This window comes from Hyaena hyaena, unplaced genomic scaffold, assembly GCF_003009895.1.
Source record: "Hyaena hyaena isolate Hyena2069 unplaced genomic scaffold, ASM300989v1 scaffold_211, whole genome shotgun sequence".
Taxonomy (NCBI): domain Eukaryota; kingdom Metazoa; phylum Chordata; class Mammalia; order Carnivora; family Hyaenidae; genus Hyaena; species Hyaena hyaena.
In genome coordinates, this window is record NW_024080847.1 from 103,697 (window position 1) to 131,584 (window position 27,888).

The 27,888-nt window shown below is 43.3% G+C and overlaps 1 protein-coding gene across 1 annotated transcript in view; it reads right to left on the reverse strand.

The window, feature by feature from the left end:
- Positions 1-26,857, reverse strand: part of BICRAL (BRD4 interacting chromatin remodeling complex associated protein like) — an 82,448-nt gene extending 55,591 nt beyond the window's left edge. Inside the window, exon 1 of the mRNA XM_039242653.1 lies at positions 26,602-26,857. The gene's annotated coding sequence lies outside the window, so the exon portion shown is untranslated. The remainder of the gene's footprint in view (positions 1-26,601) is intronic.
- Positions 26,858-27,888: the final 1,031 nt, after the last annotated feature.

A 27,888-nucleotide genomic window follows, 5' to 3' on the forward strand; every position in this document is an offset into this window, starting at 1 on the left:
TCTAAACATCTGAATACCATCCACAAGCTATTTTTATACGTGCTAAGCACAGACTGGTCATTTCTAAACTCTGTTTGATGTGATTTTTGCAATGCAAAGATGTTGAAAGGTGCTGCTAGTTATATAGGATGGTGGCAGCAAGCTGGCAATTCAACCACGCAGAGAGGACACTCCAGCATCACCAAAGTTATCAAAAACTTCCCTGAGTAAGGAAGGTCAAGTAAAGCTAATTTTTTGTATGCTTAGGGGGAAGAGCAACAGAAATGCATTTTATAACGTATAGTCCCAAGACTGCTGGGGAAAAGCTCATGAAAATTCTCAGCCTTGGACCAGAGCAAAACACAAAGGCAAATTTCATGATAAACATGCAGCGGTCTTTTCCGGTAAGCTTAGTCAAAATCCACATTGTCATTCTCCCAACATCCAAAGAGGAAAACAGTTATGTAAATAAGTCACGTACTTTCCTAGTTTTTATATAAGTGCTTAGAATTGAATGACCTCCGAATTAACACCTTTTTCTATACTCACTTTTTTTTTTTTTTTTTTAAGAGAGAGCTCCAGCCAGGAAGGGGGCAGAGGGAGAGATGGTGAGAATCTTTTTTTTTTTATTTTATTTTATTTTATTTATTTTTTTTTTTTGAGATGGTGAGAATCTTAAGTGGGCTCCATGCTCAAAGTGGGGCTCAATCCCATAAACCTGGGGTCATGACCTGGGCCAAAATCAAGAGTCAGGAAAGCCCAACCAACTGAGCCACCCGGGTGCCCGAAAATATATGTATATTCTTTTTTTTTTTTTTTTTTTTNTTTTTTTTTTTTTTTTTTTTTTTTGAGAGAGAGTGCTTGTGAGCATAGTCGGGAAGAGGGAGAGTGGGAGGGAGAGAGAATCTTAAGAGGTTCCATGCCCAGTGTGGAGCCCAGCATGGGGCTTGATCCCACAACCATGAGATCACAACCTGAGCCGAAATCAAGGGTCAGATGCTCAACCAACTGAGTCATCCAGGCACCCCTTACTCACTTCTGAGCTAACAGATTACTGTACCCTCAAATAAGGGAGTCAAGTGACTCACAGACAGCTTCTATGGTCTAAGAATAAAACATTATTTTTAAGGCCAACTCACTGTAATTTTTTTAAAAAATATTTTTATTTATTTCTAGGAGAGAGAGAAAGACAGCATGAGCAGGGGAGGGTCAGAGAGAGAGGGAGTCACAGAATCTGAAACAGGCTCCAGGCTCTGAGCTGCCAGTCAGCACAGAGCCCGACGTGGGGCTCGAACCCATGAACCGCGAGATCATGACCTAAGTGAAAGTCGGACGCTAAACCGACTAAGCCACCCAGGCGCCCCTATAATTTTTTTTTTTTTAACTTAAAACCACATCATTCTCAAGGTGGCAGTCACATGTACCAGAATTGAGTGATGTTAGGGGAAACTTTATAACTGGTTTAGAACACAGTCCCATCTTCTAAGACATTTGTGCCTACAACACAACCCTTTTCCTTAGGAAAAAGATAAAAACTTTTCACTTAGGTTGACCTTATATTACTTCTGGGTTATTTAAAATAGGACAGACCTGCCCAAATAGACATTTTTCCAAATAAGACATATAGATGGTCAATGGACACATGAAAAGACGCTCGACATCACTCATCATCAGGGAGATGCAACTCATAATCACAATGAGACAGGACTTCCGCAAGTCAGAATGCTAGTTTCAAAAAAGACAAGAAATAAGTGTTGGCAAGGAAGAGAAAAGAAAACCCTCACAAACTGTTTGTAGGAATGTGACTTGGTATGGAGGTTCCTCAAAAAAGTAAAAATAGAAATACCACACAATCCAGTAATTTCACTACTGGGTATTTACCTAAAGAAAATGAAAACATTAATTGGAAAAGGTATATGTACCCCTATGTTTATTGCAGCATTATCTGCAATGGCCAAGATAAGAAGCAACCCAAGTGCTCACGGACAGATGAAGATATGGTGTATATATATATATACATACACCACACACATATATATATATATATATATATATATATACACACACATATATACGTACACATACATACACACACATACACACATATATACACTTTATTTATTTGTGTGAGAGATCGAGAGTCAGAGCCTGAGCAGGGAAAGGGCAGAGAGAGAGGGAGACACAGAATCTGAAGCAGGATCCAGGCTCTGAGCTAGCTGTTAGCACAGAGCCCAACGCGGGGCTTGAACCCACAGACCATGAGATCTTGACCTGAGCCGAAGTCGGACGCCTAACCAACTGAACCATCAGGCACCCTAAAGATGTGATCTAGAAATACACACACACTGGAATATTACTCAGCCATAAAAGAATAAAAAAAGAGATCCTGCTATTTGTGACAACAACATGGATGCACCTAGAGGGTATTATCCTAAATGAAACATGTCACACAAAGAGAAATACCATATGATTTCACTTATATTTGGAATCTAAAAAAACAAACAAACAATAAACCAGAAACAGATCCATGAATACAGAGAACAAAGTGGTGGCTGCCAGAGGGGCAAGGGTTGGGTGGAAAGACAAAATGGGTGAAGGAGGGTGGGAGATACAGGCTTCTAGATTGTATAATGAAGAAGTCACGGGGGTAAAAGATACAGCATAGGGAATATAGCCAATGGCACTGTGATAGTGTTGCATGGTGACAAACGGCAGCTACACTGTGGTGAGCATAGCATCATGAATAGAGTTTGGAATCACGATGTCGTACACCTGAAACTAATGCAACACTGTGTGTCAATTATACTTTAATTAAAACAGGTAAGACACACAGTTCTATTCTTGCCATTATTCAGTATCATTCTTTTGGACAAATTAGAATAATTTTTTTCTTTATGTCTTCAAAGTCGTGCCTAAAGAACAACCTAGTGGGGTGCCTGGGTGGCTCAGTTGGTTAAGTGTCCGATTTCGGCTCAGGTCATGATCTCATGGTTCGTGGGTTCAAGCCCCGCATCAGGCTCTGTGCTGACAGCTTGCTCAGAGCCGGAGCCTGTTTCAGATTCTGTATCTCCCTCTCTCTCTGACCCTCCCATGCTCTCTCTCCTTCTCTCTCAGAAATAAATAAAAATTAAAAAAAAAAAACAACACCCTGGTTCCCTCTCTAAATATTTAAGTTCTTAGATTTTGCCTCACTGAGTAAAATTATTCCCCAATGAAGATTTGTTATTATTTAACTTTCTCTTAAACTTCTAATGATAGTTTGCAACTTTTGTTAATGATTCTCTTAACACCATATGCTTTTTCTTTATTATTTTTTTAATGTTTATTTATTTTTGAGAAGCAGCGAGAGACAGAGCATAAGGAAGGGAGTGGCAGAGAGAGAAGGAGACACAGAACGCAATATAGGCTCCAGGCTCTGAGCTGTCAGCACAGAGCCCAATGCAGTGCTCAAACCCACAGACCGTGTGATCATGACCTGAGCCAAAGTTGGAAGTTCAACCAACTGGGCCACCCAGGCGCCCCTATATACTTTTTCTTTAAGAATGCACATTAAGGTAGCATGATATATTAAGCAGTACCATTATAATTACCATACTAATGATAATGAGGACTGGATTCAACAATTACTTATTTATTAGGTAAGTCTGTCCTGCAGGGCTAAACAAACATAATAATATGTCCCAGCTTTCGAGTAGCTGGTAATCTTATTAGAAACGCAAGACCTACATCTGAAATAATTTTCCAAATTACAGAAAGCATTATCAATATGCAAGAAAATAAACATATACTAGCATGGGTATTTACAGTAAAATTAAGTCCCTTTTACTATTAGTTGATATATCAAGGCACATGAGATAATAAAAATTGTAGTATCAGCTAACATTTACTACCTGCCTTCCCTCTGCCGGGCATTTCACACAGTTCTAACCCTTCTACCACAGTCCTGCCTGGCATGCACTATTATCCCTCTTTTTACAGAGAACATAAGATGCTTGCCCAACACTGCAGAGGTTGTAAGTAGCAAGACAGAGGTTTGAACTCAAATCTCTAATTCCCAACAGATGCTGCCTCTCATCTCTGTGGGTGGAAACATTATGATTTTTGGAAGGTTCGATTTCTAGAAATGTTTCCCATACCAAAAGATAGCAACTGAGAATCTTAACATTTCCTCCCATGGCAAAAAAAAACCTCACTATTCTATCAATGAAAATTCTACAATTTTTTAAAGTTTATTGATTTACGAGAGAGAGAGAGAGAGAGAGAGAGAGAGAAAGAGAGAGAGCACACAAGCAGGGGAGGGGCAGGGAGAGAGAGAAAGGCATAGAATCTAAGGCAGGCTCCAGGCTCTGAGCGGTCAGCACAGAGCCCAATACGGGGCTCAAACTCACTAACTGTGAGATCATGACCTGAGCCGAAGTCGGACACTTAACCAATTGAGCCACCCAGGCACCCTGAAACTTCTACAATTTTAAGTCAACTAGTTCTATGGTATTTTTGCTGAGAAACGTGAAGCATATTATTTTAAACCTATCATTATAAAAAGGTATACATGAGTAGGGAGAAATATATTGGCCCTGGCCTATAAAAAGGAGCTTTGGGAACACGGGTTGAGAGTAGTACTTTACAATCTTTTCCATGTAGGGCTGTAGGTAAAGGAGTCCTTTAAACAAAAAAGGATGGCAGGATTCCATAATGAAACAACTTTGGGAAATACTATGTATTATATATATATACACACACATATATATGTTTCCTTGTAATTCATAATGCATATCAGACCTCTTGTTTTTTAAAACTCAATGTTTCATATGTTGCCTTTGCCACAGAGCCCTCCTTTCTCACCCAACTCCACCCTAACACCTATTAATTCCCGGAAGGTCTAGAGTAGCTCAGCTATCTAACAGAATTATGAGTCACAAGTGAGAGCCACATATGATTTAAAATTTACTAGTAGCCAAAATTTTAAGTATAATTAATTTTAATATATTTGGTCCATAATATAAAAAATATTTTGACTAAATAAAAAATATTAATATAAATAATATTAACAAAATATTTTAATTTAATACTTAATCATGCCAACATGTAGTTAATATAAAACGAATTAGATATTTTACATCCTTTTTTTTTACACAAAGTCTTTAAAATCTGGTGTGGACTTTACACTTAACAGCACATTACAGCTAGTGCTAGTCCCATGGTTCAAGTGCTAATAGCCATATATGGCTACTGGCCACCATATTGGACAGCCTTGATCTAAAGACTTCTATAGAATTTAGTTTAGGTAAAACACTGGATTGGAGGGTCATTTCCCCCTTGTTAGCTCTCGTGGATAGCCACACAGTGGAAATCTTTAAGAATTAAGAACAGCTGAAGTAAAGAAGTCACACTTTCACTTTTTGCAGATGACATGATACTCTATGTGGAAAACATGAAAGACTCCACCAAAAGACTCCTAGAACTGATCCATGACTTCAGGAAAGTCGCTGGGTACAAAATCAATGTACAGAAATCGGTTGTATTTCTATATACCAATAATGAAGCAACAGAAAGAGAAATAAAGAAACTGATCCCGTTTACAATTGCATCAAGAATCATAAAATACTTAGCAATAAACCTAGCCAAAGATGTAAAAGATTTGTATACTGAAAACTATAGAAAGTTTATGAAGGAAATTGAAGAAGACACAAAGAAATGGAAAAACATTCCATGCTCATGGATTGGAAGAATAAACAGTATTCAAATGTCAATTCTTCCCAAAGCAATCTATGCATTCAATGCAATCTTAATCAAAATTGCACCAGAATTCTTCTCAAAGCTAGAACAAACAACCCTAAAAGCAGTATTAAACCACAAAAGGCCCCGAATAGCCCAAGTAATACTGAAGAAGAAAACCAAAGCGGAGGCATGACAGTCCCAGATTTTAGCCTCTATTACAAAGCTGTAATTATCAAGACAGTATGGTATTAGCACAAAAACAGACACATAGACCAGTGCAATAGAATAGAGAACCCAGAACTGTACCCACAAATGTATGGCCAACTAATCTTTGACACAGCAGGAAAGAGTATCCAATAGAAAAAAGATAGTCTCTTTAGCAAACGGTGCTGGGAGAACTGGACAGCAACATGAGGAAGAATGAAACCAGACCAGTTTCTCACACCATACACAAAAATAAACTCAAAATGGATGAAAGACCTGAATGTGAGACAGGAAACCATCAAAACCCTAGAGGAGAAAGCAGGCAACAACCTCTCTGACCTCAGCTGCAGCAATTTCTTACTCGACACATCTCCAAAGGCAAGGGAATTAAAAGCAAAAATGAACTATCGGGACCTCATCAAGATAAAAAGCTTTTGTACTGCAAAGGAAACAATCAACAAAACTAAAAGGCAACTGATGGAATAGGAAAAGATACTTGGAAATGACATATCAGATGAAGGGCTAGCGTCCAAAATCTATAAAGAACTCACCAAACTCCATACCCGAGAAACAAAGAATCCAGTGAAGAAATGGGCAGAAGACATGAATAGATACTTTTTGAAGGAAGACATGTAGATGGCCAACAGACACATGAAGCAATGCTCAACATCATTCATCATCAGGGAAATACAAATCAAAGCCACACTGAGCTACCACCTCACACTGGTCAGAGTGGCTAAAATGAACAAATCAGGAAACTCTAGATGCTGGGGAGGATGTGGAGAAACAGGCACCCTCCTACACTGTTGGTGGAAATGCAAACTGGTGCAGCCACTCTGGAAAACAGTGTGGAGGTTTCTCAAAAAAATTATTTTTATTTTTTTAAATTTTTAAATATTTTATTTATTTCTGAGAGAGAGAAACAGCATGAGCAGGGGAGGGTCAGAGAGAGAGGGAGATACAGAATCTGAAGCAGGCTCCAGACTCTGAGCTGTCAGCACAGAGCCCGACGTGGGGCTTGAACCCACGAATCGTGAGATCATGACCTGAGTCGAAGCTGGACACTTAACTGAGCCACCCAGGTGCCCCACCTCAAAAAATTTAAAGTAGAACTTCCCTATGACCCAGCAATAGCACTGCTAGGAATTTACCCAAGGGATATAGGAGTACTGATGCATAGTGGCACACATACCCTAATGTTTATAGCAGTGCTTTCAACAATAGTCGAATTATGGAAAGAGCCTAAATGTCTATCAACTGATGAATGGATAAAGAAGATGTGGAATACAATGGAATACTACTTGGCAATGAGAAGGAATAAAATCATGCCATTTGCGGCAATGTGGATGGAACTGGAGGGTATTATGCTAAGTGAAATAAGTCAGTCAGAGAAAGATACATGTTTTCACTCATATGTGGATCTTGAGAAACTTAACAGAAGACCATGGGGGAAGGGAAGGGGAAAAAGTAGTTACAAACAGAAAGGGAGGGAGGCAAACCATAAGAGACTCTTAATACACAGAACAAACTGAGGGTTGATGGAGGGCAGGGAGAGGGGAAAGTGGGTGATGGGCACGGAGGAGGGCACTTGTTGGGATGAGCACTGGGTATTGTATGTAAGCCAATTTGACAATAAATTATATTAAAAAAAAGAACAGCTGAAGTGATATGAATAATGTTTACCCTAATATTTTACATAGGGTTCGCCAGAGGTTTTGTCAATTTTTTTTTTTTTAATGGAAGAGGTGAAGGGAAGGGAGTTGCCATAGCCCTTATTTTCACCAGAATATAACCCTGCCCGGCATCCATCCAAATGCAGATTAAACTGAAACAGGAAAAAAGTTAAATATCATTAAATATCAGTTCCAAAGATAACCCTAGTCTAGCCTAGGGGGCTAGGCGGAAAGAAGCCTAATCTGCTAAGAAACAAAGTTAATTTTACATGCCTCTCACATATTTAAATACCTTAATATATGTTTCTAAAAATAAGTTATTTCTGGCTCAGTGGGTGGAGCATGCAACTTTTGATCTCAGGGGTCGTGAGTTCAAGCCCCACGTAGAGCTTACTAAAAACAAAGTAAGTTATTATTTTCTGATTGTGTAAAATGACCATATTTATTACATGGGGAAAAGAATCCAAAAATTATTTGAAAAGAAAAGCAAGCAGACAATTTGCTAAAAGGAAACTAAAGCTGATGCTGAGAGCTTCCGGATCAGGTATGCTCACAGAAGCCTCACCTGTGGTGCGCGTGCCCGTTTTATAAACCAGAAACCAAGGCTTGCTCTTGGCCAGTGGTTCTCGACCACCTGCGAGGTTGTTAAAAGTGTAAATTCTCACGCCCATTCCAGACCTACTGGATGGGGAACCCAGGGAGCATTAAACAAGCCGACTGGGCAATTCTAATGCACACTCAAGTTTGAGAACCACAAGATCAACACAGAACTCGTACTTAAACCATCTGTTTAACTCCAAAAGCTGGGTATTTTTTAGAAGTTTCTTGTTTTTGTTTCTGGTGGGGAGGGGTTGGGAATATTTGTGTGTGTGTGTGTGTGTGTGTGCGCGCGCACGCGCGTGCAGTAAAATACATGTAACATAAAATTTACCATGTTAACTATTTTTACGTGTATTGTTCAGTGGTATTAAGTACATGCACGTTGTGGTGCAGCTTCACCACCACCCATCTCCAGAAGTCCTCCTCTGGAAAACCAGAAGCCCTGTAACCCATTTGACACTAATTGTTCATTCCGCTCTCCCCCGCCCCTCCAACCCCAGGCAACCAGCGCTGTACTTTCTGTCCCTATGAATTAGGCTCCTCTAGACAGCTCATAAAAATAGAATCTAGAAGTAGAATCTAGTTTCAGTCAACCCTTACAACCGTAGAAAAGTTTGGAAAGTACAGAAATTTCTGAAAAGGAAAACGAAAATCCACCTATGATACCACTGCATAGAGGTGACTGCTGGGGACGGAACTGTGTCTGTCCCTAAGCTGGTATTTGAAACCCTAACCCCCGGTATGACTGTGTGTGGAGACAGGGTCTTTATGAGGTTAAATGAGGTCATGCCGGTAGGGCCTTAATCTGATGAGGCTGGTGCTTTTATAAGAGGAAGAGACACCCTCTTGAGCTTGCGTGAAGCCACTGTGAGAAAAAAGATGTCTGCAAACCAGGGAGAGGGCCCTGCCCGGCAATCAAATTGGCCGGCACCCAGATAGATGCTGGCTCCCCAGTCTCCAGACCGTGAGAACATGAACTTCGGTTGGTTAAGCCACCCGTAAGCCTATGAGCTGACTAATACTGTGGAGCATGCTTTTCAGTCTTTTTCTTTAGTACATTTTTATTTTTAAGACATTTTTATAAAACAAAATGAAATCAAAGCCCACATGCTTTTTTTTTTTCACTTTCCCAGCATTTTCTAAATCTTGTGTTCTGCAGAATTGTGTTCAGCGGGACCTTAATTGGGTTTTAAAGTGACGTCAAGTTTCTGCTGCTAAATTCTCAGAGGCTTTATTATTATTATTTTTTAACATTTGTTTATTTTTGAGACAGAGAGAGACAGAGCATGAGCTCGGGAGGGGCAGAGAGAGTGGGAGACACAGAATCTGAAACAGTCTCCAGGCTCTGAGCTGTCAGCACAGAGCCCGATGTGGGGCTCAGACCCACGGACCGTGAGATCATGACCTGAGCTGAAGTCGGAAACTTAACCGACTGAGCCACCCAGGCGCCCCTCAGAGGCTTTTCTATACTAAACTGGGAAGGTCAAGATGGGCATCTGTTAGATTTGAGCTCTAAATGTTTGGGGTGGGAGGGAGAAAACTCTATTACACCCCCTGCTGTCCTGATAGGACAGCTAATAGGAATTTCAAGGGGGCAATGCCCAGTTTTGGAAGGAAATACTGGCTGACAGGGGCAATTAATTCACTTTAGTCACAAAGTGCATTTCATTTCCTAAAGGAACAATTCATTTATTCATTCAGTGTTAGCAGCTTAGCCTAATGAAACTGCTTTAATATCACTTTTATGAAAATAACTTTGTTTTTTTAATTTTTAAAAGTTTACTTATTTATTTATTTAGAGAGGCAGAGAGGGAGAGAAAGAATCCCAAGCAGGCTCTATGCTGTGGTGAAGAACCTGACGTGGGGCTCAATCTCATGAACTGTGAGATCATGACCTGAGCTGCAATTGTCTAACGCTTAACTGACTGAGCCACACAGGCAGCCCTATAATAATTTTAAAAGGCAGAGATAGCTGAGACCCAAATGGGTTAGGCACTATGTAAATCTCTATGTGATGATCTCATCAAATCCTTACAAACTTCCTCTGAAAGGTAAATTCTCAATCTAGAGGGAGAAACTGGGCATATTCCCTCAGAGAGGTAATTTACTCAACACAGGACAGAAAGGAGAAGAGCAACGGTTGGAACCTGTCTGGTTACAAGGCGATTATTAACTACAATAGTCTTTTCTTTTCTTTTTAAGAAATAAAAAAATTATTTTTATGTTGTTATTTATTTCTGAGAGAGAGAGACAGCATGAGCAGGGGAGGGTCAGAGAGAGAGGGAGATACAGACTCTGAAACAGGCTCCAGGCTCTGAGCTGGCAGTCAGCACAGAGCCCGACGCGGGGCTCGAACCCACGAGCCGCGAGATCATGAACCTGAGATGAAGTTGGAAATTTAATCGACTGAGCCACCCAGGTGCCCCTAGTCTTTTCTTTTTAAAGTCACATCACTGCCTTGTTTGAAAACCTTTATGACTGTTAATATGTAAAGGAAAATTTCATCTACTTTGACCTTGCATTTAGTGCATTTCACAAAGGGATCCCAAAGTCCCTTCCCGGCTGTCCTTTGCCTTTCTTTTCTTTTACAAACTTCTCACTCCATCAAAGAACTTTCTTGTCTTGCCCCTTTCGTACACTCCTCACCTAATTTAGTTCTTTACACCTAAATTCCTTTGCTTATACCATCTTCTCATGGTCAACAAATTCCTTTAGGCTTCAGTTCAAATTCCATTTCCTACCTAAAATCCTTGCCCACTCGTTCTTATGCTCCACTTCATCAAGAAAGCCCCTTGGTTATATTCCCAAAATAGATCCAGCATCCAACCGCGTACCTCCTCCACTGTCATCTCCCTAATACAAGCCATCGTCATATCCTATCTGGTCTCTCTGTTTTTACTCTTTTACCCCCTACAATCTGTTCTCATCCTAATCTCCTGAGTTGTCCCTTTAAAACATAGGCCAAAACCCTCTAATGAATCCCCATTTTCCTCACTATAAAAAACAAAATCCTTTTCTGTGCTCAGCTGTGAAAATCCGCAATGCCCTACACAACGGCTCTTCCTGTCCCCGCTCCTCCAAACTCCCTTTGATTCTATCCCTTGCTGATGTGCCATGCCTCGAACTCACCAGGCATACTCATGTTTCAGGCCCTTTGCACTGGCTGCTCTCTGCCTGGAAGGCTGTGCCTTCGGATATCCTCAGGCTAGCCCCTTACTTCCTTCAAGTCTCTGCTCAGATGATCATGACCTACCATGACCACCTTTCCATCCCTCCGCACTCTACACTTTCTTTAATTTGCTTTATTTCCTCCCCCCTCCCCCATTACTTACTACAATGTTTATTTAGGTTTATTGTCTGTTTTCCAATGAGAGCAGGGCCTTGGTCTTTTGTTCATTGAGGGATCTGGGAGCCTAGAATGGCGCCTGGCACAAATTAGAGGCTTAGTTAATTGCTGAATGAATGAATGGATGGATGTTCTCACACACTTTAGCCAAAGGCTCTCCTTTGCTCTCACTTGTGCTATTCACTTGGCACTTACCATATACTACTGTGTATTTTTCTGGGTGCCCCTATTATCCACCTAGCTAGATTATGTGTTCCTGTAACCTCCAAGTGCTCTGTACAAAATTAGCACTTAACAAATATTTGATGATGAAATACCAGTCCAGTACACATTCCACTTAGAAAAGACACATTCTAGAAAGCAATAGAAAAAATTTAGAATATGTAATTTTAAATTAATTTTATTTTATTTTTTTAATGTTTATTTTTGAGAGAGAGAGAAAGTGCACACATGTGAGTGGCGGAGGGGCAGAGAGAGTGAAACACAGATTTCAAAACAGGCTCCAGGTTCCAAGCTGTCAGCACAGGGCCCAATGTGGGGCCCAAACTCACGAACAGTGAGATCATGACCTGAGCTGAAGTCAGACACTCAACTGACTGAGCCACCTAGGTGACCATAAACTAATTTTAAAAGGATGGAAGTATTTTATACATACACACACACACACACACACTAAATCCATGTCATTCTCTGAGAAGAAAATATTTCTTTAGTGACTTTCATCTTTCATGGCATCTTATAACCTGAAGACATTCTTGAGAGTCAAGCTCAAGGTAATGTTTTGATAGTTTGGTAATATGAAACACAGAATATTTAAACGAGAGTTATGAGTTGGGAATTTACATAACGTGACAAAAATAAAAGGTTAATGTCAAGTAGGTTTTATGTCACAATCTTTGAGCTAATAACAGAAAGTTCTAGCTTCATTAACTGCAATGAAGAAAATGTGTTCTATAAAACAACTTACCAATATTTAGACTATGCAGGTATTTACAGAACTAAAATGTTCATTTATATGAACACTTGAGCCAGTCTCTCTATTTTGTTCATGTTGTATTGTATACCCAACGTATGTACTTCTGAAAAACAGTTTAGACAGTGTTCTAAATTAGCTGCAGAGGGGCGCTTGGGTGGCTCAGTCGGTTAAGCGTCCGACTTCAGCTCAGGTCATGATCCTGGCTCGTGGGTTCGAGCCCCGCGTCGGGCTCTGTGCTGACAGCTCAGAGATTGGACCTGCTTCAGATTCTGTGTCTCCCTCTCTCTCTGTCCCTCCCCTGCTCACACACTCTCTCTCTCAAAAATAAATAAACATAAAAAGATTAAATTAGCTGCAGATCTTTTCCTCACCTTGACTGCCACACATGCCATAACTCCCACCATGAGGATTGAAGGGGAATACAGACTCCTGCATGACTTGGGGAATTTCTTAACGTATTATTTGTCTAATTTAGCCATAAAACTTTAACATGACTGTGCAAATGAAAAAAACATGTGCAGTAATATAGTAGTATTCAGAAGATACCATCTAAAAAAGCGAAGCACAGGGGTGCCTGGGTGGCTTAGTCAGTTAAGTGTCCAACTTCGGCTCAGGTCATGATCTCATGGTCCGTGGATTCCAGCCCTACATCAGGCTGTGTGCTGACAGCTCAGAGCCTGGAGCCTGCTTCAGATCCTGTGTCTCTCTCTCTCTCTGCCCCTCCCCCACTCATGCTCTGTCTCTCAAAAATAAACAAACATTAAAACAATTTTTAAAAAAGAGAAGCACATTTTCTTTGGTATGTATTTGGTATTTTACATGACATAATGTCCACTTTACACTGCAAAATATGTAAAGGTCCTCTCCACCCCTTTTTTTCAAACAGCATGGTTACCCAAATTTCACTTCTGTTTGTATTATTCTCTCTGGATATTTATGTTCAGATTGTTTTATCTACATGATATATGCTGTAACAGAAAATAAGGGTATCATGTGACATATAAAGTCAGACAAACAAGTAAGACAGTAAAACAAACAAACAAAAAGCTATCTTGAAGTCTATGGGTAGAAGCAGCTCCAAACAGGGGCGACTGTGTGGTTCAGTTGGTTACTGGTCTGACCTCAGCTCAGGTCATGATCTCACTGTTCATGGGTTTGAGCCCCATGTCAGGCTCTGTGCTGACAGCTCAGAGACTAGAGCCCGCTTTGGATTCTGTGTCTCCCTTTCTCTCTGGCCCTCCCCAACTCGTGTTCTCTCTCTCTCAAAAATAAACAAAAAAATTTTTTTGAGAAGTAGCTCCAAACATATCTAGTAAATATTCATCTTTTAAGTGTGATCACACCCAGAGAAAAGGGGCCATGGATCTCTCCAATCCTAAGATTCTCACAGATCTGGTGAATCAGAATACAGATAGGAAGAATAAAGCGACCTATTTCTAAATATATTTCTTTGCACTTCTAGGAAATGCCAGAGTTAAAATAAATCTAAATATAGCAGCATGCATTTTTTTCTTTTAAATCCTAGAAGAAATACTTCCAAATCAAAACTGCACCAAAAAACCTTTTATGCTCAGTAATCAGGACAGGAAAAAAACGTGATTTTTTTGTGTGTGTGTGTGGGTAATAGTTGTCTACACATGGAAAGAGTTACTTCTAAGTTTCAAGACAGTTCTCCACATGAAAAGAAAATCCTAGTATTCTACTTCTTAGGTTATGTCTAGCTTAAAAAATTAATATTTGCTCTCGAAAACTTTTGTTGCTGTGAATTTTAACTTTGTAACAGCTTTGACAAACGCAAAGATTTTAATCTCTCAAAATGGCATCTAGGTTTCCCAGTTCTACTGTTATATTAAGAATTGATTCTTTAAAAGATTTTATTTTTAAGTAACCTCTACACCCAATGTGGGGCTCAAACTCACAACCCTGGGGTGACTGAGTCATCCAGGCACCCTGAGAAATGATTTCTGAAAAAAATAAATTACAAACTACCCTATTTTACAGTCATAAAACTATCAGTTATACTTTACTGAAACTAGGCTTATTCAACAGCTATGGCTTTTTTTTTTTTAAATTCAGGGGAAATGCTTGGAGCTTGAAAACTTATTGCTAAAAATACACTGCTGGGGGTGGCCCTAACACTGTAAAAAATATTTTCTAAGAGAATTCTAAACAATTCTAAACTAAAAAGTTAATCAAGAAACCAGAGAAGCTAATTTATCTTTTTAAAAAGAACAAACGTGGGGGCACCTGGGTGGCTCAGTCTGTGAAGCATCTGACTCTGGATTTTGGCTCAGGTGCTGGCTTCACAGGTGGTGAGATCAAACCCCACGATAGGTTGTGGGATGACAGGGTAGTGCCTGCTTGGGATTTCGCTCTCTCTCTCTCCCTCTCTCTCTGCCCATCCTCAGCTCATGCTCCCTCTCTAAACATTTTATTTACTTACTTTTTGTTTGTTTTCATTTTTAAAAATTTTTTTAAATGTTTATTCATTTTTGAGAGACAGAGAGAGACAGAATGCGTGTGGGGGAGGGGCAGAGAGAGAGGGAGACACAGGATCTGAAGCAGGCTCCAGGCTCGGAGCTGTCAGCACACAGCCTGATGCGGGGCTGGAATCCATGGACCATGAGATCATGACCTGAGCCGAAGTCGGATGCTTAACCGATTGAGCCACCCATGCGCCCCTCTAAGTAAACGTTTTTAAAAAAAGTTCCAAAGGGGTCATTTCTGAAATATTACTGCAAGCAACTTTTAAGGGTGGTTGATTCTAATACATACAATAGCAGCCTATTACTCCTTAGTTATGGTCAAAATATTTACAGACCACATAACAAATTTTGAGATTCTCTCTGGCTTTACTTACCACAAGATTTTGAAATTCTTCATCTCCCCAACTTAGGCTTCCCACTAATAAGCAGTGATAAGAGTTGGTTCGCATTGGACAAGGAGGAAGATTCAAGTTAGTTCTTGCAGCCTTGCGTGAAGAACTCATGTGCTACCTCAGTGTTCGGTGAGCAGCATGAGGGTCAAGAGCTATAGGTCTCAGCCCTGGTGAACTCAGGAACTCACAGGGACAGTGTTGCATGATCTTTTACTACTGTTACCTATCCAGGCTAAGTCTTCTTGAACAGTGAAAAAAAAATTTTCCTTTTGACATGTTACCTTACTGGCCACACTTAATAAATGTGCCTTAAGTTCAACCTACAGTATGGCCGCTTTAAAAGAATGTTTTCTTGGGGCGCCTGGGTGGCCCAGTCAGTGGAGCATCTGACTTCAGCTAAGGTCATGATCTCATGGTTCAGTTCACGGGTTTGAGCCCTGCATCGGGTTCTGTGCTGACAGCTTGGAGCCTGGAACCTGCTTCAGATTCTGTGTTTCCCTCCCTCTGTCCCTCCGCCACTCACACTCTGTCTTTGTCTCTCAAAAATAAATAGAATGTTAAAAAAAATTTAAAAGAATGTTTCCTTAGGTGTGTCTGGATGGCTCAGTCAGTTGGGTGTCCGACTTCGGCTCAGGTCATGATCTCACAGTCTATGGGTTCGAGCCCCACTCTGGGCTCTGTGCTGACAGCTCAGAGCCTGGAGCCTGCTTCAGATTCTGTGTGTGTGTGTGTCTCTCTCAGTTCCCCCCTCCCCCCACTCACTCTTTGTCTCTCAAAATAAAATAAAGACCTAAAAAATAAAAAAAAAGAATGTTTCCTTAAAGTGAATTACATTTCAAACATTTTACTAATTAATTTTTAATTTTTTAATGTTTTATTTATTTCTGAGAGAGAGAGAGGCAGCATGAGCAGGGGAGGGTCAGAGAGAGAGGGAGACACAGAATCTAAAGCAGGCTCCAGGCTCTGAGCTAGCTGTCAGCACAGAGCCCGACGTGGGGCTTGAACCCATGAACTGCGAGATCATGACCTGAACCGAAGTTGGACGCCTAACCAACTGAGCCACCCAGGTGCCTCTCATTTTATTTATTTTTTGTTTATTTATTCTTGTGAGAGACAGAGTGTGAGTGGGGAAGGGTCAGAGCGAGAGGGAGACACAGAATCCCAAGCAGGCTCCATGCTCTGAGCTGTCAGCACAGAGCATGACGTGGGGCTTGAACTCACGAACCATGAGATCATAACCTGTGCTGAAGTCAGATGCTCAACCAATTGAGCCACTCAGGAACTCCTGAACATTCTAAGTACTTTCCCCCCAAATCTGTACTTCTAATCACTGTGCCTATATTGACATTCTAAGCAAGGGAACAACTTGAGCTGTACCAGATCACGTTTAATTAAGGTCTTAAGTGTTCTCTTTCCCAATTAGGATTCTTTTTTAAGTCAAAGATATAATTCATAATCTCTGATTGCTACCGCATATAGAGCTAAAATGGTCCCTATGTCTGACTCACTTTATGCAAACAAAAACTGAAATAAAACAGTGCTCTGTCTCTCTCTCAAAAATAAATCAACATTAAACAAACAAATAAATAAATAGATGGTGCATAGGTGGTGCCTGGGTGGCTCAGTCAGTTAAGCCTCTGACTTCAGCTCACGTCATGATCTTGCAGTTTCTGAGTCTGAGTCCCACACTGGGCTCTGTGCTGACAGCTGAGACCATGGAGCCTGCTTTGGATTCTGTGTCTCCTTCTAGTTCTCTGCCCCTCCCTCACTTGTGCTCAGCCTCTCAAAAATAAAGATTAAAAAAACAAACAAACAACTGAGTTATCTGCAGAAGGGGCAGAATAATTGCTCTGACCTAGAATTTCACACCATAAGAGATTCTGTTTTTTTGGTCACAGTTTTTATTTATCACTAAAAACAGTACTTTTCCTTATTCCTCCTATTGAAATAAAGGTCATCCAATTTTAATATATTAAAATCATCAGTCATCTGTAGATTAAATTTATACACGGGCTTAATACTGATGGCAAAATGTATGATGCACAGATCTACAGTATACATTCAAATCCTAGATCTGACCCTTAGTAATGGAACCTTGGGTAAGTTATCTATCCTTTGTAAACCTCAGTTTCTCTCTACAGACAAAACCTACCTCCAGGGTTACTATGAGACTTTAATAATATTAAACACTCATCAGAGCCGGCAATAATGGTAAGGTTTAACAAATATTATTTCACTTTCCCCCCATTTTCTTCCTTGTGAAAATGTTCCCATTGGAGGTCAGGACAGAAAACATAATTTCTGATGATCCAAGGAAGTATCCTGGATTTCGGTTGAACTGAGATAAGCCTTTGCTAGAAAGGCAATACTTTTCAGACCTCATTCCCTCACATTTTCACATGCAGGGTTTTTATTTCAGGTAATATAAGTGTTTAATGTGTTTGCAAGACAGCCAAAGAACCCACAAAACCAGTAAATGTTCCATTTTACAACTTTATTAAAAACATATCATTAAGTCACAACTGTATAAATTAATGTTGATGAGGATTAAGGGGAAGGGGACCCTGGGTTTCAGATCCCGTACAGCGAGGTCTCAGGATCTTTTCCTGATTGGATGCACATGGGAGGTGAAGGAGAAAATAGATCAAAGCCCCCAGCTGCTTCTCCCCAAGACCTCTTTCTTTACCTTCCCCATACGACATGGGGACGGGCGGCCCCGAGCACTCCTGAACTGCATGCACTACGAATGGGCAAGCCATCCCCAGCAGAGCCACATCCTGGGCTCCTACTTCTGCAAAGTGAGGCACCACTTACAAGGTTTCCGTGTTAGCTTTCTTTTAAAGTCCACACCCCATTCCTTTCCTGTCAGCTCTCCCACTTCTCCGCACGAAGGGAACTAGCCTTCCCCCCGTAAGCCCCCTCGCTGTATTTTTCACTTCTACCATAGGACACACTGACCATGGACAGAGCCATGCCCTGCAGATGGGTCTTCTATGTTAACTCATGTTGCCTCATGCCAGCCACGTACCATTTCTGGTACCCCTGCATCTGATACATTCCACAAATTGACTCCTTTCTCCTTCAACTCCCAAGCCTTTGCCTCCACCCCTGACAAATGACCTTGCTATCTTTTCAGTGAAGACCACAGACATCTATGTCGGATCTTCGTATCACCCATTCTCCTTTTCTCTAATTTCACTTTATTATTACTTATTCCATAGGCAAGTTGGGGGGACCAGGACCTTATAAGGTGAATGCTACTCAGAGGAAAGAATGCAGAGAGGAAGGTTGAGGGGAGTGCTACACACTTCCATTTGGTTTTGTCTGAATCCTTAAAAAGTGGCTTCCCCAATACTTCCTTCTCTCTTCTTGCCCCATAATCTGCTTTTCTTATCAACCACAGAGATCAGAATGTATGAGGCACTGCTGATCTCAACCTGGACTGTCACACATTTTAGTCAGCAATGTTTACTGAGTGCCTGGATTGTTCATTTTTTTAAAAGAATGTTTATTTATTTGAGGGAGAGAATGAGAGAGCAGTGTAGAGGCAGAGAGAGAATAAGAGAGAATCCCAAGCAGGCTCCACACTGTCAGCAAAGAGCCTGATAAGGGGCTCAATCCCACGAACCCACGAGATCATGACCTGAGTCGAAATCAAGAAGGCGACGCTCAACTGACTGAGCCACCCAGGCACCCCACACCAGGCTTGTTTTAAATGCTATGCTGAGGGTTAGAGAAGTCCGTGAATGAGCAAAGAAAAAACAAAAGATTTCTTGGTCCCACTCCAGAATTGCTAGGTGACTGTTCTGCACACACAAGTCTGGGACCATGATAAGGTAGTAGACATACTCTTCTGAGCCCCAGTAACTTCAGGTACAATTTTTAAAGTTACTGTCTTCCATAGAAAACACAGTACTTTGCGAGTACCTGGGTGGCTCCATCGGTGAAGCATCTGACTTTGGCTCAGGTCATGATCTCATGCTTGTGGGTTCAAGCCCTTCATTGGGCTCTGTGCTGACAGCTCAGAGCCTGGAGCGCATTTTGGATTCTGTGTCTCCCTCTCTCTGTCCCTCCCCTACTGACTCTGTCTCAAAGATAAACATTCTCAATGCTTTAAAATATAAAATATATCACTTAAAATATATACAGTACTTTGAAAATAGTCCAAGCAGTGTGCAAATAACATCTGTACATGGCACAAATGTTTAGATGTTAATTCATTTTTATTGTGGTAAAATACTTGTACTCTCAGTGGCCTTCTGTCCATTCACACTGCTGTGCGGCTGCAGCTATGGTCCAACTCCGGGATTTTTCATCATTCTACCTTTAAATTCTTTCCCCATCAACTCATTGTTTATTAACCAAGAACCAGTTTCATGGTGAACTTCATGGCCCCCACCCCCATTCTCTTCTCCTGTTTTCCTCCAGAGCTAACATTCCAAGGTTCATTTTAGTTGTCCCCTGAAACTGCCTTCAAGTCCTAGCTTCTATCTTCTGTCACACGTAGGGGGTAAAACTCCAGTCCTGGTCAAACCAACCCCCTGCCCGCTCTTGCCTTCCCTTGTGACAGCTGGATACTGCTGGTGGAAAACCACCCGACTAACTGGACGGACTGGTTTCACTTCAAACGCGAGGCACAGCCGAGGCACAGCCAGGCAGTCCTGTGCGCAGCACTGCTTCCTCACTTCCCAGGGGCTTAGTTCACAATCCTGCTGTCAGAGGTGAGGTGTCCTTCGCACCTCAGACCAGCCACACCCCTTCCTCCTCACTGCTGGCCTTGCCACAGTGAGAACACATCATAAAGCCCTGTACCCCACCCCCAACTGATAAGCGTCCTCGCGCTGCGCCCACATTCTCTGCCTTCTCTCTGGCCACTCTGCAGGTCATCTTGCTCCCATCAAAGGCAAACCCTCTTGGGTTTTGAACAGCTTCTCGCCTTCTCAAGAATTCTGCTCCTTGGGTAGTCTTACCTCTCTTCTGTGTTAGTCTCTCCCTCCTCATGAAATATTCCCATTAGTCTCTTTAAAAATGCTCTTCTGTTCCCCTTCATTTAAAAAGAGGCACTTCTTCGACCCGACCTCCCTCGCCAGCACTGCTGTGCTGTCGCTCTCCAGACTTTAACAGCAAAACGTCCCCAACAAGTGGGCTACCGTCACCTTATCCCATTCTAATTTGGCTTCCGTCCCCATAATGCCACTGAAATTCCTTGTCAAACAGCCACCCCCATGTCGACAAATCCAAGTGGTCATTTCTCTATCCTCAATGTTCTCGGGACCATTTGACAGAGAAGACCATTCTCTCTCTCTTGAAAAGAATAATCCACTCTTTCAATTTAATGGCCTTCTCAGTCCCTTTTGTCCAACCTTTAGCCACTGGAAGTGTCGTAGGGTTCGATGTTACGACTTCTATGACCACAAATGATCTCAGCCGGGTCCATGACATATTCTTTGTATGCCAATGACTCCCACAATTTATGTCCACTCCTATCCGCTCAATTTGAATATTCACTGCCTACTTGCCTTTCCATTTGAGGTCTTGCAAGTATTTCAAAAACCTACACAGAGCTTGTTACCCACCCCTTCCTACCTGTTCCTCCAGTCTTCTCCGGCCAGCATATGGCACTGTCAGCCACCAAGGTTTAGGCTAGAAACTTGAAGTTCTCCTTGATTCCTCCTGTCTCCACAGCCAACCCATGCAGCCAAAACTGATTCCACCTCCCAAACATATCTGAATCCCACCATCTACTCTGCGCCATCCCCACCGCCACTGTTTGCCAAAGATAGCATCAGTCCTGAGCCGGCTACTGCAGTAGCCTCCTAACCCCCCCGACTGCTTCCTCTCTTGCTCCATACAGCAGCAGTGATCTTTCAAAACAAAAACAGTGGCTCAGTCGTTAAGCATCTGACTTCGGCTCAGGTCATGACCTCACAGCTTGTGAGTTTAAGTCCCTCATCACTTGAGCTCGAGCCCTGCATTGGGTGAACACAAACCCCGCTTCGGGTGAGCCGCGCCGCTTCTCTCTCTCTCTCTCTCTGCCCCTCCTGGGGTTCTCTCTTTCAAAATAACAATCATCACTGTCCTAATGAAAGCCCTTCAGTAGCTTGTCATTTTGAATAAAATAAAACCCCAAACCCCTGACACAGCCAAATACAGGAGGTCCTGGAAGATCTCTCAACCCCATCTCATTTCACTCTCCTCCTGCTTCTAATACCCAAACACTTCTGGGCCTTCGAGGTCTTTGCACGTATTCATAGGCTAGGACCGTCTCCCCAGCTTTCCACACGGCTAGCACAAGCTAGTGTCTCAAGCCTCAGCTCGAATATCACTCTTTAAAGGGATGCTCCTCGACTCTCACTAGCCAAAACAGTCACTCCCCACAACACATTCTTTTAGATCGACCAGCTTATAGACTTTTTGCAATGTTTCTAATCTCTAATTAGCGTGATTATTTAACTTACTTCCGGTCTTCCCCACTATACTATAAACTCCCTGAGGGCAGAGATTTTGCCTGTCTTGAATTCCACTCCAAGCTACTTCATTATTTGTAAAATTAGTTCATTTATTTTAAAAGTAATCTCTGCACCCAGTGTGGGGCTCGAATTCACAACCCTGAAATCCAGAGTTGCCGGTCCTACTGAGTGAGCATCCAGTTCTTCATTTCAGCTCAGGTCACGATTTCATGGTTTGTGGGTTTGAGCGGGCTTCTGTTTCCCTCTCTTTGGCCCCTCCCCTGCTCTTGCCCTACGTCTCACAAAATAAATAAATAAACATTAAAAAAATAAAACAAACCCAACGCTCCTCCTCCTCTCTCAGCAGGTTTATTTTAGATTTCCTCCCTTTCAAGCTCTACTGGGTTTTAGTCAAAGAGTAGAATGAATTACTTTGGCATTTACCATGCAACACGCGGAGAGAAAAGGCACACTGAAGAAAGCCGAGACCTCCACCTGCCCACCAGTCTAGACTGGACACAGACTGCACATAGCTATTCAACAGTTGCTCCTTATAAAATTTTTCAAAGTGTTAGGAAAGAGAAACGTGCGCATATGCAAAGACGACATAATTTTGTCATCTGCATCACAAAAGTTTTTAACCATTCCCCCTCGCAACTATTAAACAGAACAGTGATTTGAGAGTAAACAAAGGAAAGCACAAAATAAACATGGTTCTTGCTCCAGAAAAGTTAATGATTTTATTACTGACTCGGTTTTCTCTCCTTTTGGCCAGGTCAGCTATTCATCACCTGCTCTGGATGGTTCTTCCTGACCTTCTGTGTCCTGAAAGCCTACTCTGTTTTTTTTTTTTTTTAATTTTCTTAATGTTTTATTTATTTCTAGGAGAGAGAGAGAGACAGCGTGAGCAGGGGAGGGTCAGAGAGAGAGGGAGACACAGACTCTGAAACAGGCTCCAGGCTCTGAGCTGGCAGTCAGCACAGAGCCCGACGCGGGGCTCGAACCCACGCACCGTGAGATCATGACCTAAGCGAAAGTTGGACGCTTAACCGACTAAGCCACCCAGGCGCCCCAAGCCTACTCTGTTCTTAAAAGGTCTCATATTTAGAGTAACTTCACCATCCTACTTCCCCAAACCCGAAAGATACCCTCATAATTCAAAATTCTGAAAAGAATCCTATCCTCCGAGGACTGATCTCTAGGTTGCCTTCCTCTCCCCAATCTTTTCTACCCTGTTCCTCATTTCTTTATCAATCTTAGATTCAATTCTATTTTTGTTGCACAGCTGTTTGGACTAAACTAGATGGCCCGGCCACGCCTAGAAGCCTGTATGTTCTATAACTTTTCAGCAGAAGAAAATACACATTTGAAAACGTACTTAGACTTTAAAGTCTTAGAATACCTAAACCTTCTTTCTGTAAGAAAAGTTTCAATAATTCGATAAACGTCGGCTAGAAGAGAAACAAGTGAGAACGGGCAATAAAACTGGGTTGAAACTCAAAGCAATAGGAGTCTCAAGTCTCATGTCCCCATTCAAAAAAGAGCGAGCAGCACGGCATATAGTATAGGACAGCGATATTGCCAATTCAGATCTGTGTCATAGTGGAATCACCTGGAGAGCTTTAGACTAACACAGACTCCTACACATTTGGATTTAGGGCTTGCTGGCTGGGCCAGAATTTCAAAACTGGGAGCTGGGGGCATCAGGAAGTTGAAAGTCAGAAGCTTCAAACTGAGATTGTGTAACACATTAGATGTTTTGAGTAAACCAACAATAATGGAAAAACCCAACTGGCCCAAAAGGTGATGTTACAAACCTGTATTTAAACATATCTCCCCCCAGCTGCTGTTGAAACTCAGATTTGGACATCACATGTGTAAAGCCAAGAACATGGCTTTTGGGAGCCAATGTCAATTCTACCACTTAAAGCTGTGAGTCCATGGGGCACCTGGGTGGCTCACTGGGTTAAGCGAACAACTTCCGCCCAGGTCATAATCTGACGGGTGGTGGGTTGAAGCCCCACGTTGGGCTTTGTGCCGACAGCTCGGAGCCTGGAGCCTGCTTCAGATTCTGTTGTGTCTCCATCTCTCTGCCCCTCCCCTGCTCGTTCGTGCGCTCTCTCTCTTTCTCTCAAATTAAAAAAAATAATAAAACATTTTAAAAATTAAAAAAAAAAGTGAACCCAAGAACAATTTGTGTATCTGGGTGATCCTTCACGGGTATAAACAGAAAATCAAATCAACATTGCAGGGGCTATAAATAAGAATTCAATAAAGGACCAGACACACACACAACAGCAGTGTTCAATATACGGTACGGTCTGATTAAAGGGTCTAAAACAGCCACTATATATACTGTGTTTATAAACACAAGGACACACTTACTGGCGCCCCATGTTACTTTTATCCACTGGAAATTACTTACTTACTTTCCTTCTCTGTGGACTCCTAGAGAGATCAGAGCTTTTCAGACTTTTTTCCTCCTCCCAATTAAAGAGAGTTAAAACCCACATCTCTTAATACAGAGCTATAGCACGACAGATAAATACTGGAATGATTTTAAGGCAACACTTTGGGGAGTCAGAGAACTGAGAAGCCTCATTATATCGATATGAAAGAGACGACCCAAAACAGCGTACGGGGGTTTTGTTTTTGTTTTTGAAAGGGAAAGAAACAAAAAAAAGTCTAAGAGTTTCAAAGAGAGTTTAATTTTTCAGATCATAGTTCTAAGGAACTGGTCTAAGTCACCACCATTTGGAATAATTAAAATGAAAGCCAACAAGCTGTTGCAAATCCCTGGAACCCATAACCTTTCCACTCCGACTACATAAATGTCTCCCCAGGACTGTTTTAAAATAAAGCAACTCAAGAAATAAAACTAACGTAGCGTGCCTACAGGGAACCGCGTCACGAGAAGGCCGACACTGTCCTCGACTCTTTCTTCTTGCAATTTTGTAGCCTGGTTTGACTCTACTCTTCAAAACTAACTCGAAGAGGATGAAGGAGAAGCCTCCATGCCCTGCCCTCGGCCAGGCCAGGAAGACAAAGCCGTCCGGTTTCAGGCCCTAAAAGAGCTGACGAGAAGCGCCCCCCTCACCTCCAATTTTGACCGGAGAGGGTTTGCGGGCTCAGAGAGGGAACCCACCAGCCGCAAGGCCCGACCCCCAGCCCGTTTCTTCCCTCAAGCACCGGTGTTAAGGTGCAAAGACGCCGCCGGCCCCGGCCCCTTCCCGCTCCCGGCCGGCCACCCTGTCTTTTAGGTCCGGGGGCACGGACAAGGTCAAGGCCACGCGGCCCCGGCCCTGGCCCCATTTACAGAATTCTGCACCCTAAGCGTGGCTCGCCGTCGCCCCGACCTCCCGGAGCCCGGGCTGGAGAGCCGTCCACGAAGGGCGCCGCCCGCGCCGCCAGGGAAGATGGCGCCCGCGGAGCAACTGCGCCACCAGCCCTGGCGACGGGCCAGGCCCAGCGCCATCTTAGCGCCTTCCAGCCGCAGCCCCCCCTTCAGGATCCCGCATTCGGGGCCACTCGGGGGGCGCGAACCGCGTCGGGCCCGCGCGCTCTCGGCCAAAATAGTGCCGCCACAGCCTCTCGTCTCTTCGGTCCGGCCGCGCGGGCCCGACGGCAAGTGCCGGGCTGGGCCTCGGGTCCTCGGCGCGGCGCGAGGGCTCGTCCGGCCCGGCCGCGGGTCGTCGGCGGAGCTCCGGAGCCAGGCGGCGAGGCAACGGGGAAGGGCCAGTCCCGCCGGCGGGCGCGCGCAGGACCGGGCCCCGGCTGGGACCGGCGGCCGGCACCGAGCTCTCGCCGCGGCCGCCCGCAGAAGCGGAGGGACGGAAGAAGCCAGGATGAAAAAGAAACCCGGTCCCCGCCGCCTCCCTCCCCACCCTCTCCCCTCCCCCTCCCGAGACGCGGGGTCCATTTTGCCGAGAAGAAAGAAAATGCGATTCACACCCAAGAGCTTCCGAGAGAGAAAAGAAATGAGGGGGGGGGAAAACCGAGGGGAGGAGATTGGAAAAGCTTATTTTTCTTCCTCGCCTGCCGTCACTCCTGGCCCTCCCTGCCCCCTGCTCGCGGCCTCGCCGCGCCGTCCTCCCCTCGGCGAGCCCCGCTCCCTCCTTCCCGGCTCCCGGCGGCTCCGGGGGGCGGAAAACACACTCACACTAGCGCACACAACTAATTTTAAACCGGCTCAATCAATGAGTCATTAAAAGGCTTCCCTCCCCTCTCCTCCCCACCACCAACCGCCACGCCACCCCCCTTCCCAGGCTCTCTCCCTCTCCCCGCTCCAGAAATTTGCATCCGCGGAAAAGGAAAAAAAAAAAAAAAAGGCGCCGGGGCCCCCACCCCGCCGAGGCACCCCCAGCCCAGCCCCGCCGCCCCCTGCCCGCCCGCGCCCCCGCCCGAGACACTGAACTTGGTCTTCCCGGGGCCCGGGCGGCGCTGGGAAAGGCATAAACACTCGATTCCCCTTTTCTCCGTGTCCATTAAACATCCACCCACCACCACCATCACCCACCCACAAACCCACCCCCCCCAAAAAAAAACACAGCCTTAGCCAATAGCTCTCTGGGCTGAAACCTAATATCCTGGTTTTGGCAACTCGGTGTTTAATTTGCTCCTCTTTCTTTTCTGTCTGTCTGGAGATAGATCTCCAGCCCCCCCTCCCTCGCTTTCCCCCTCCCCGAAGGAAAGAGGCAGAGGAAGGAGGTTGTGTGTGTTTTTTTTTTCTCCTTGAAATTTTTATCACAAAATTATAATACACTCAAAGGGAAACTCACCGTCATGAAAAAGCAGTGCCTTGTCAACGGGGTTTCTGCGCCATCGCACCAGGGGCGGCGGCGGCGGCGGCGGGCGCGGGGCGCGGGGCGCGGGCGCGGGAGCTCCCGGCCGAGCGGCGCCGGCCACACGCGCTCCGCTCTCTCTCTCGCTCACCCCCGCGCCGGGCGGCGGGCGCCCGCTCCCCGCGCCCGCCCGGCCTTCATGCTCTGCGCCCGGGCAAACCGCTCGCCTGCTCGTCTACCTCCAAACTTCGGTTCTCGCCTAGCAGAAAATGTGGAGATTAGGGTTTCTTTAATTAAAAAAAAAATTTTTTTTTTTCAAAAATCAAGCTCCCAAGCTGTCAATTCCTGTTTCCTTTGGGATTCTTTTTAACTTCAGGAACGTATTGGTTTATTCAAGAAACAGGTTTATTTGGCCTTTTTTTTTTTTTTTTTTTTTTAAAGATCTACAAGATGCATGCTATTCTTTGCAGGCAACCTGCACACACACACACACACACACTGACACACACACACCAGTTTTAGTTCTTCGGGTAGGAGGGCGCTGGGGGGGGTCAAAAAACAAAAACCACAATATTTGTTTAGACCTCTGATTAGAACCAGTAAATACTTTTTTTTTTTTGCGTATACCTTTTTAAAACAAAAACAACACTTTTACTTAGTTATCTGGCAAACAACTGATTCATTCTAACTTTTAAATGTACTAGGCTTTCCTTTGCAACACCCTCTCTTCCCATTCCGGAGTGCTGTGAAACCTTATCTGTGAAATCCGTAAATCAACATTAAAAAGAAACAAAACACAGCACAACTTTAGCGGCCAAGATGAAGGTGAGGCGCTGATTAAGTTACTCTCAAAACATCCAATTCCTACTGCCTTCTCTTTATGTAGATACCCTTTATTACTACAGTTGTGGAATTTTCGTTAAATGATCCCCAGTCTTAAAAAGGGACCTACATACTTTTTTAACACTCTGGTGCAAGTATAATCACCGCCCGTTTTTAATCTCAGACTGTTGAGACTCTCCATAAACCATCCAGCCCTCTTCCAGCAGTTATGTAAATGTTAATTATGATAGTGTGGATTGGGAAGGGGTGCCTTTGTGTCTAGGTTAATTATGTTTACTTTTCCTGTAAATGCAGCAAAAAAAATGGTGGGGGTCTCCTCTTTTAAATAAACATCAAGGGAAGGTAAACGATGGATCCTACAAGAATGTGGTTTGGATTTTTCAAAACTACATACGTAAGCCCCAGAAACGTTCTAAAATTATTTTAAGTTAGTTTGTAATA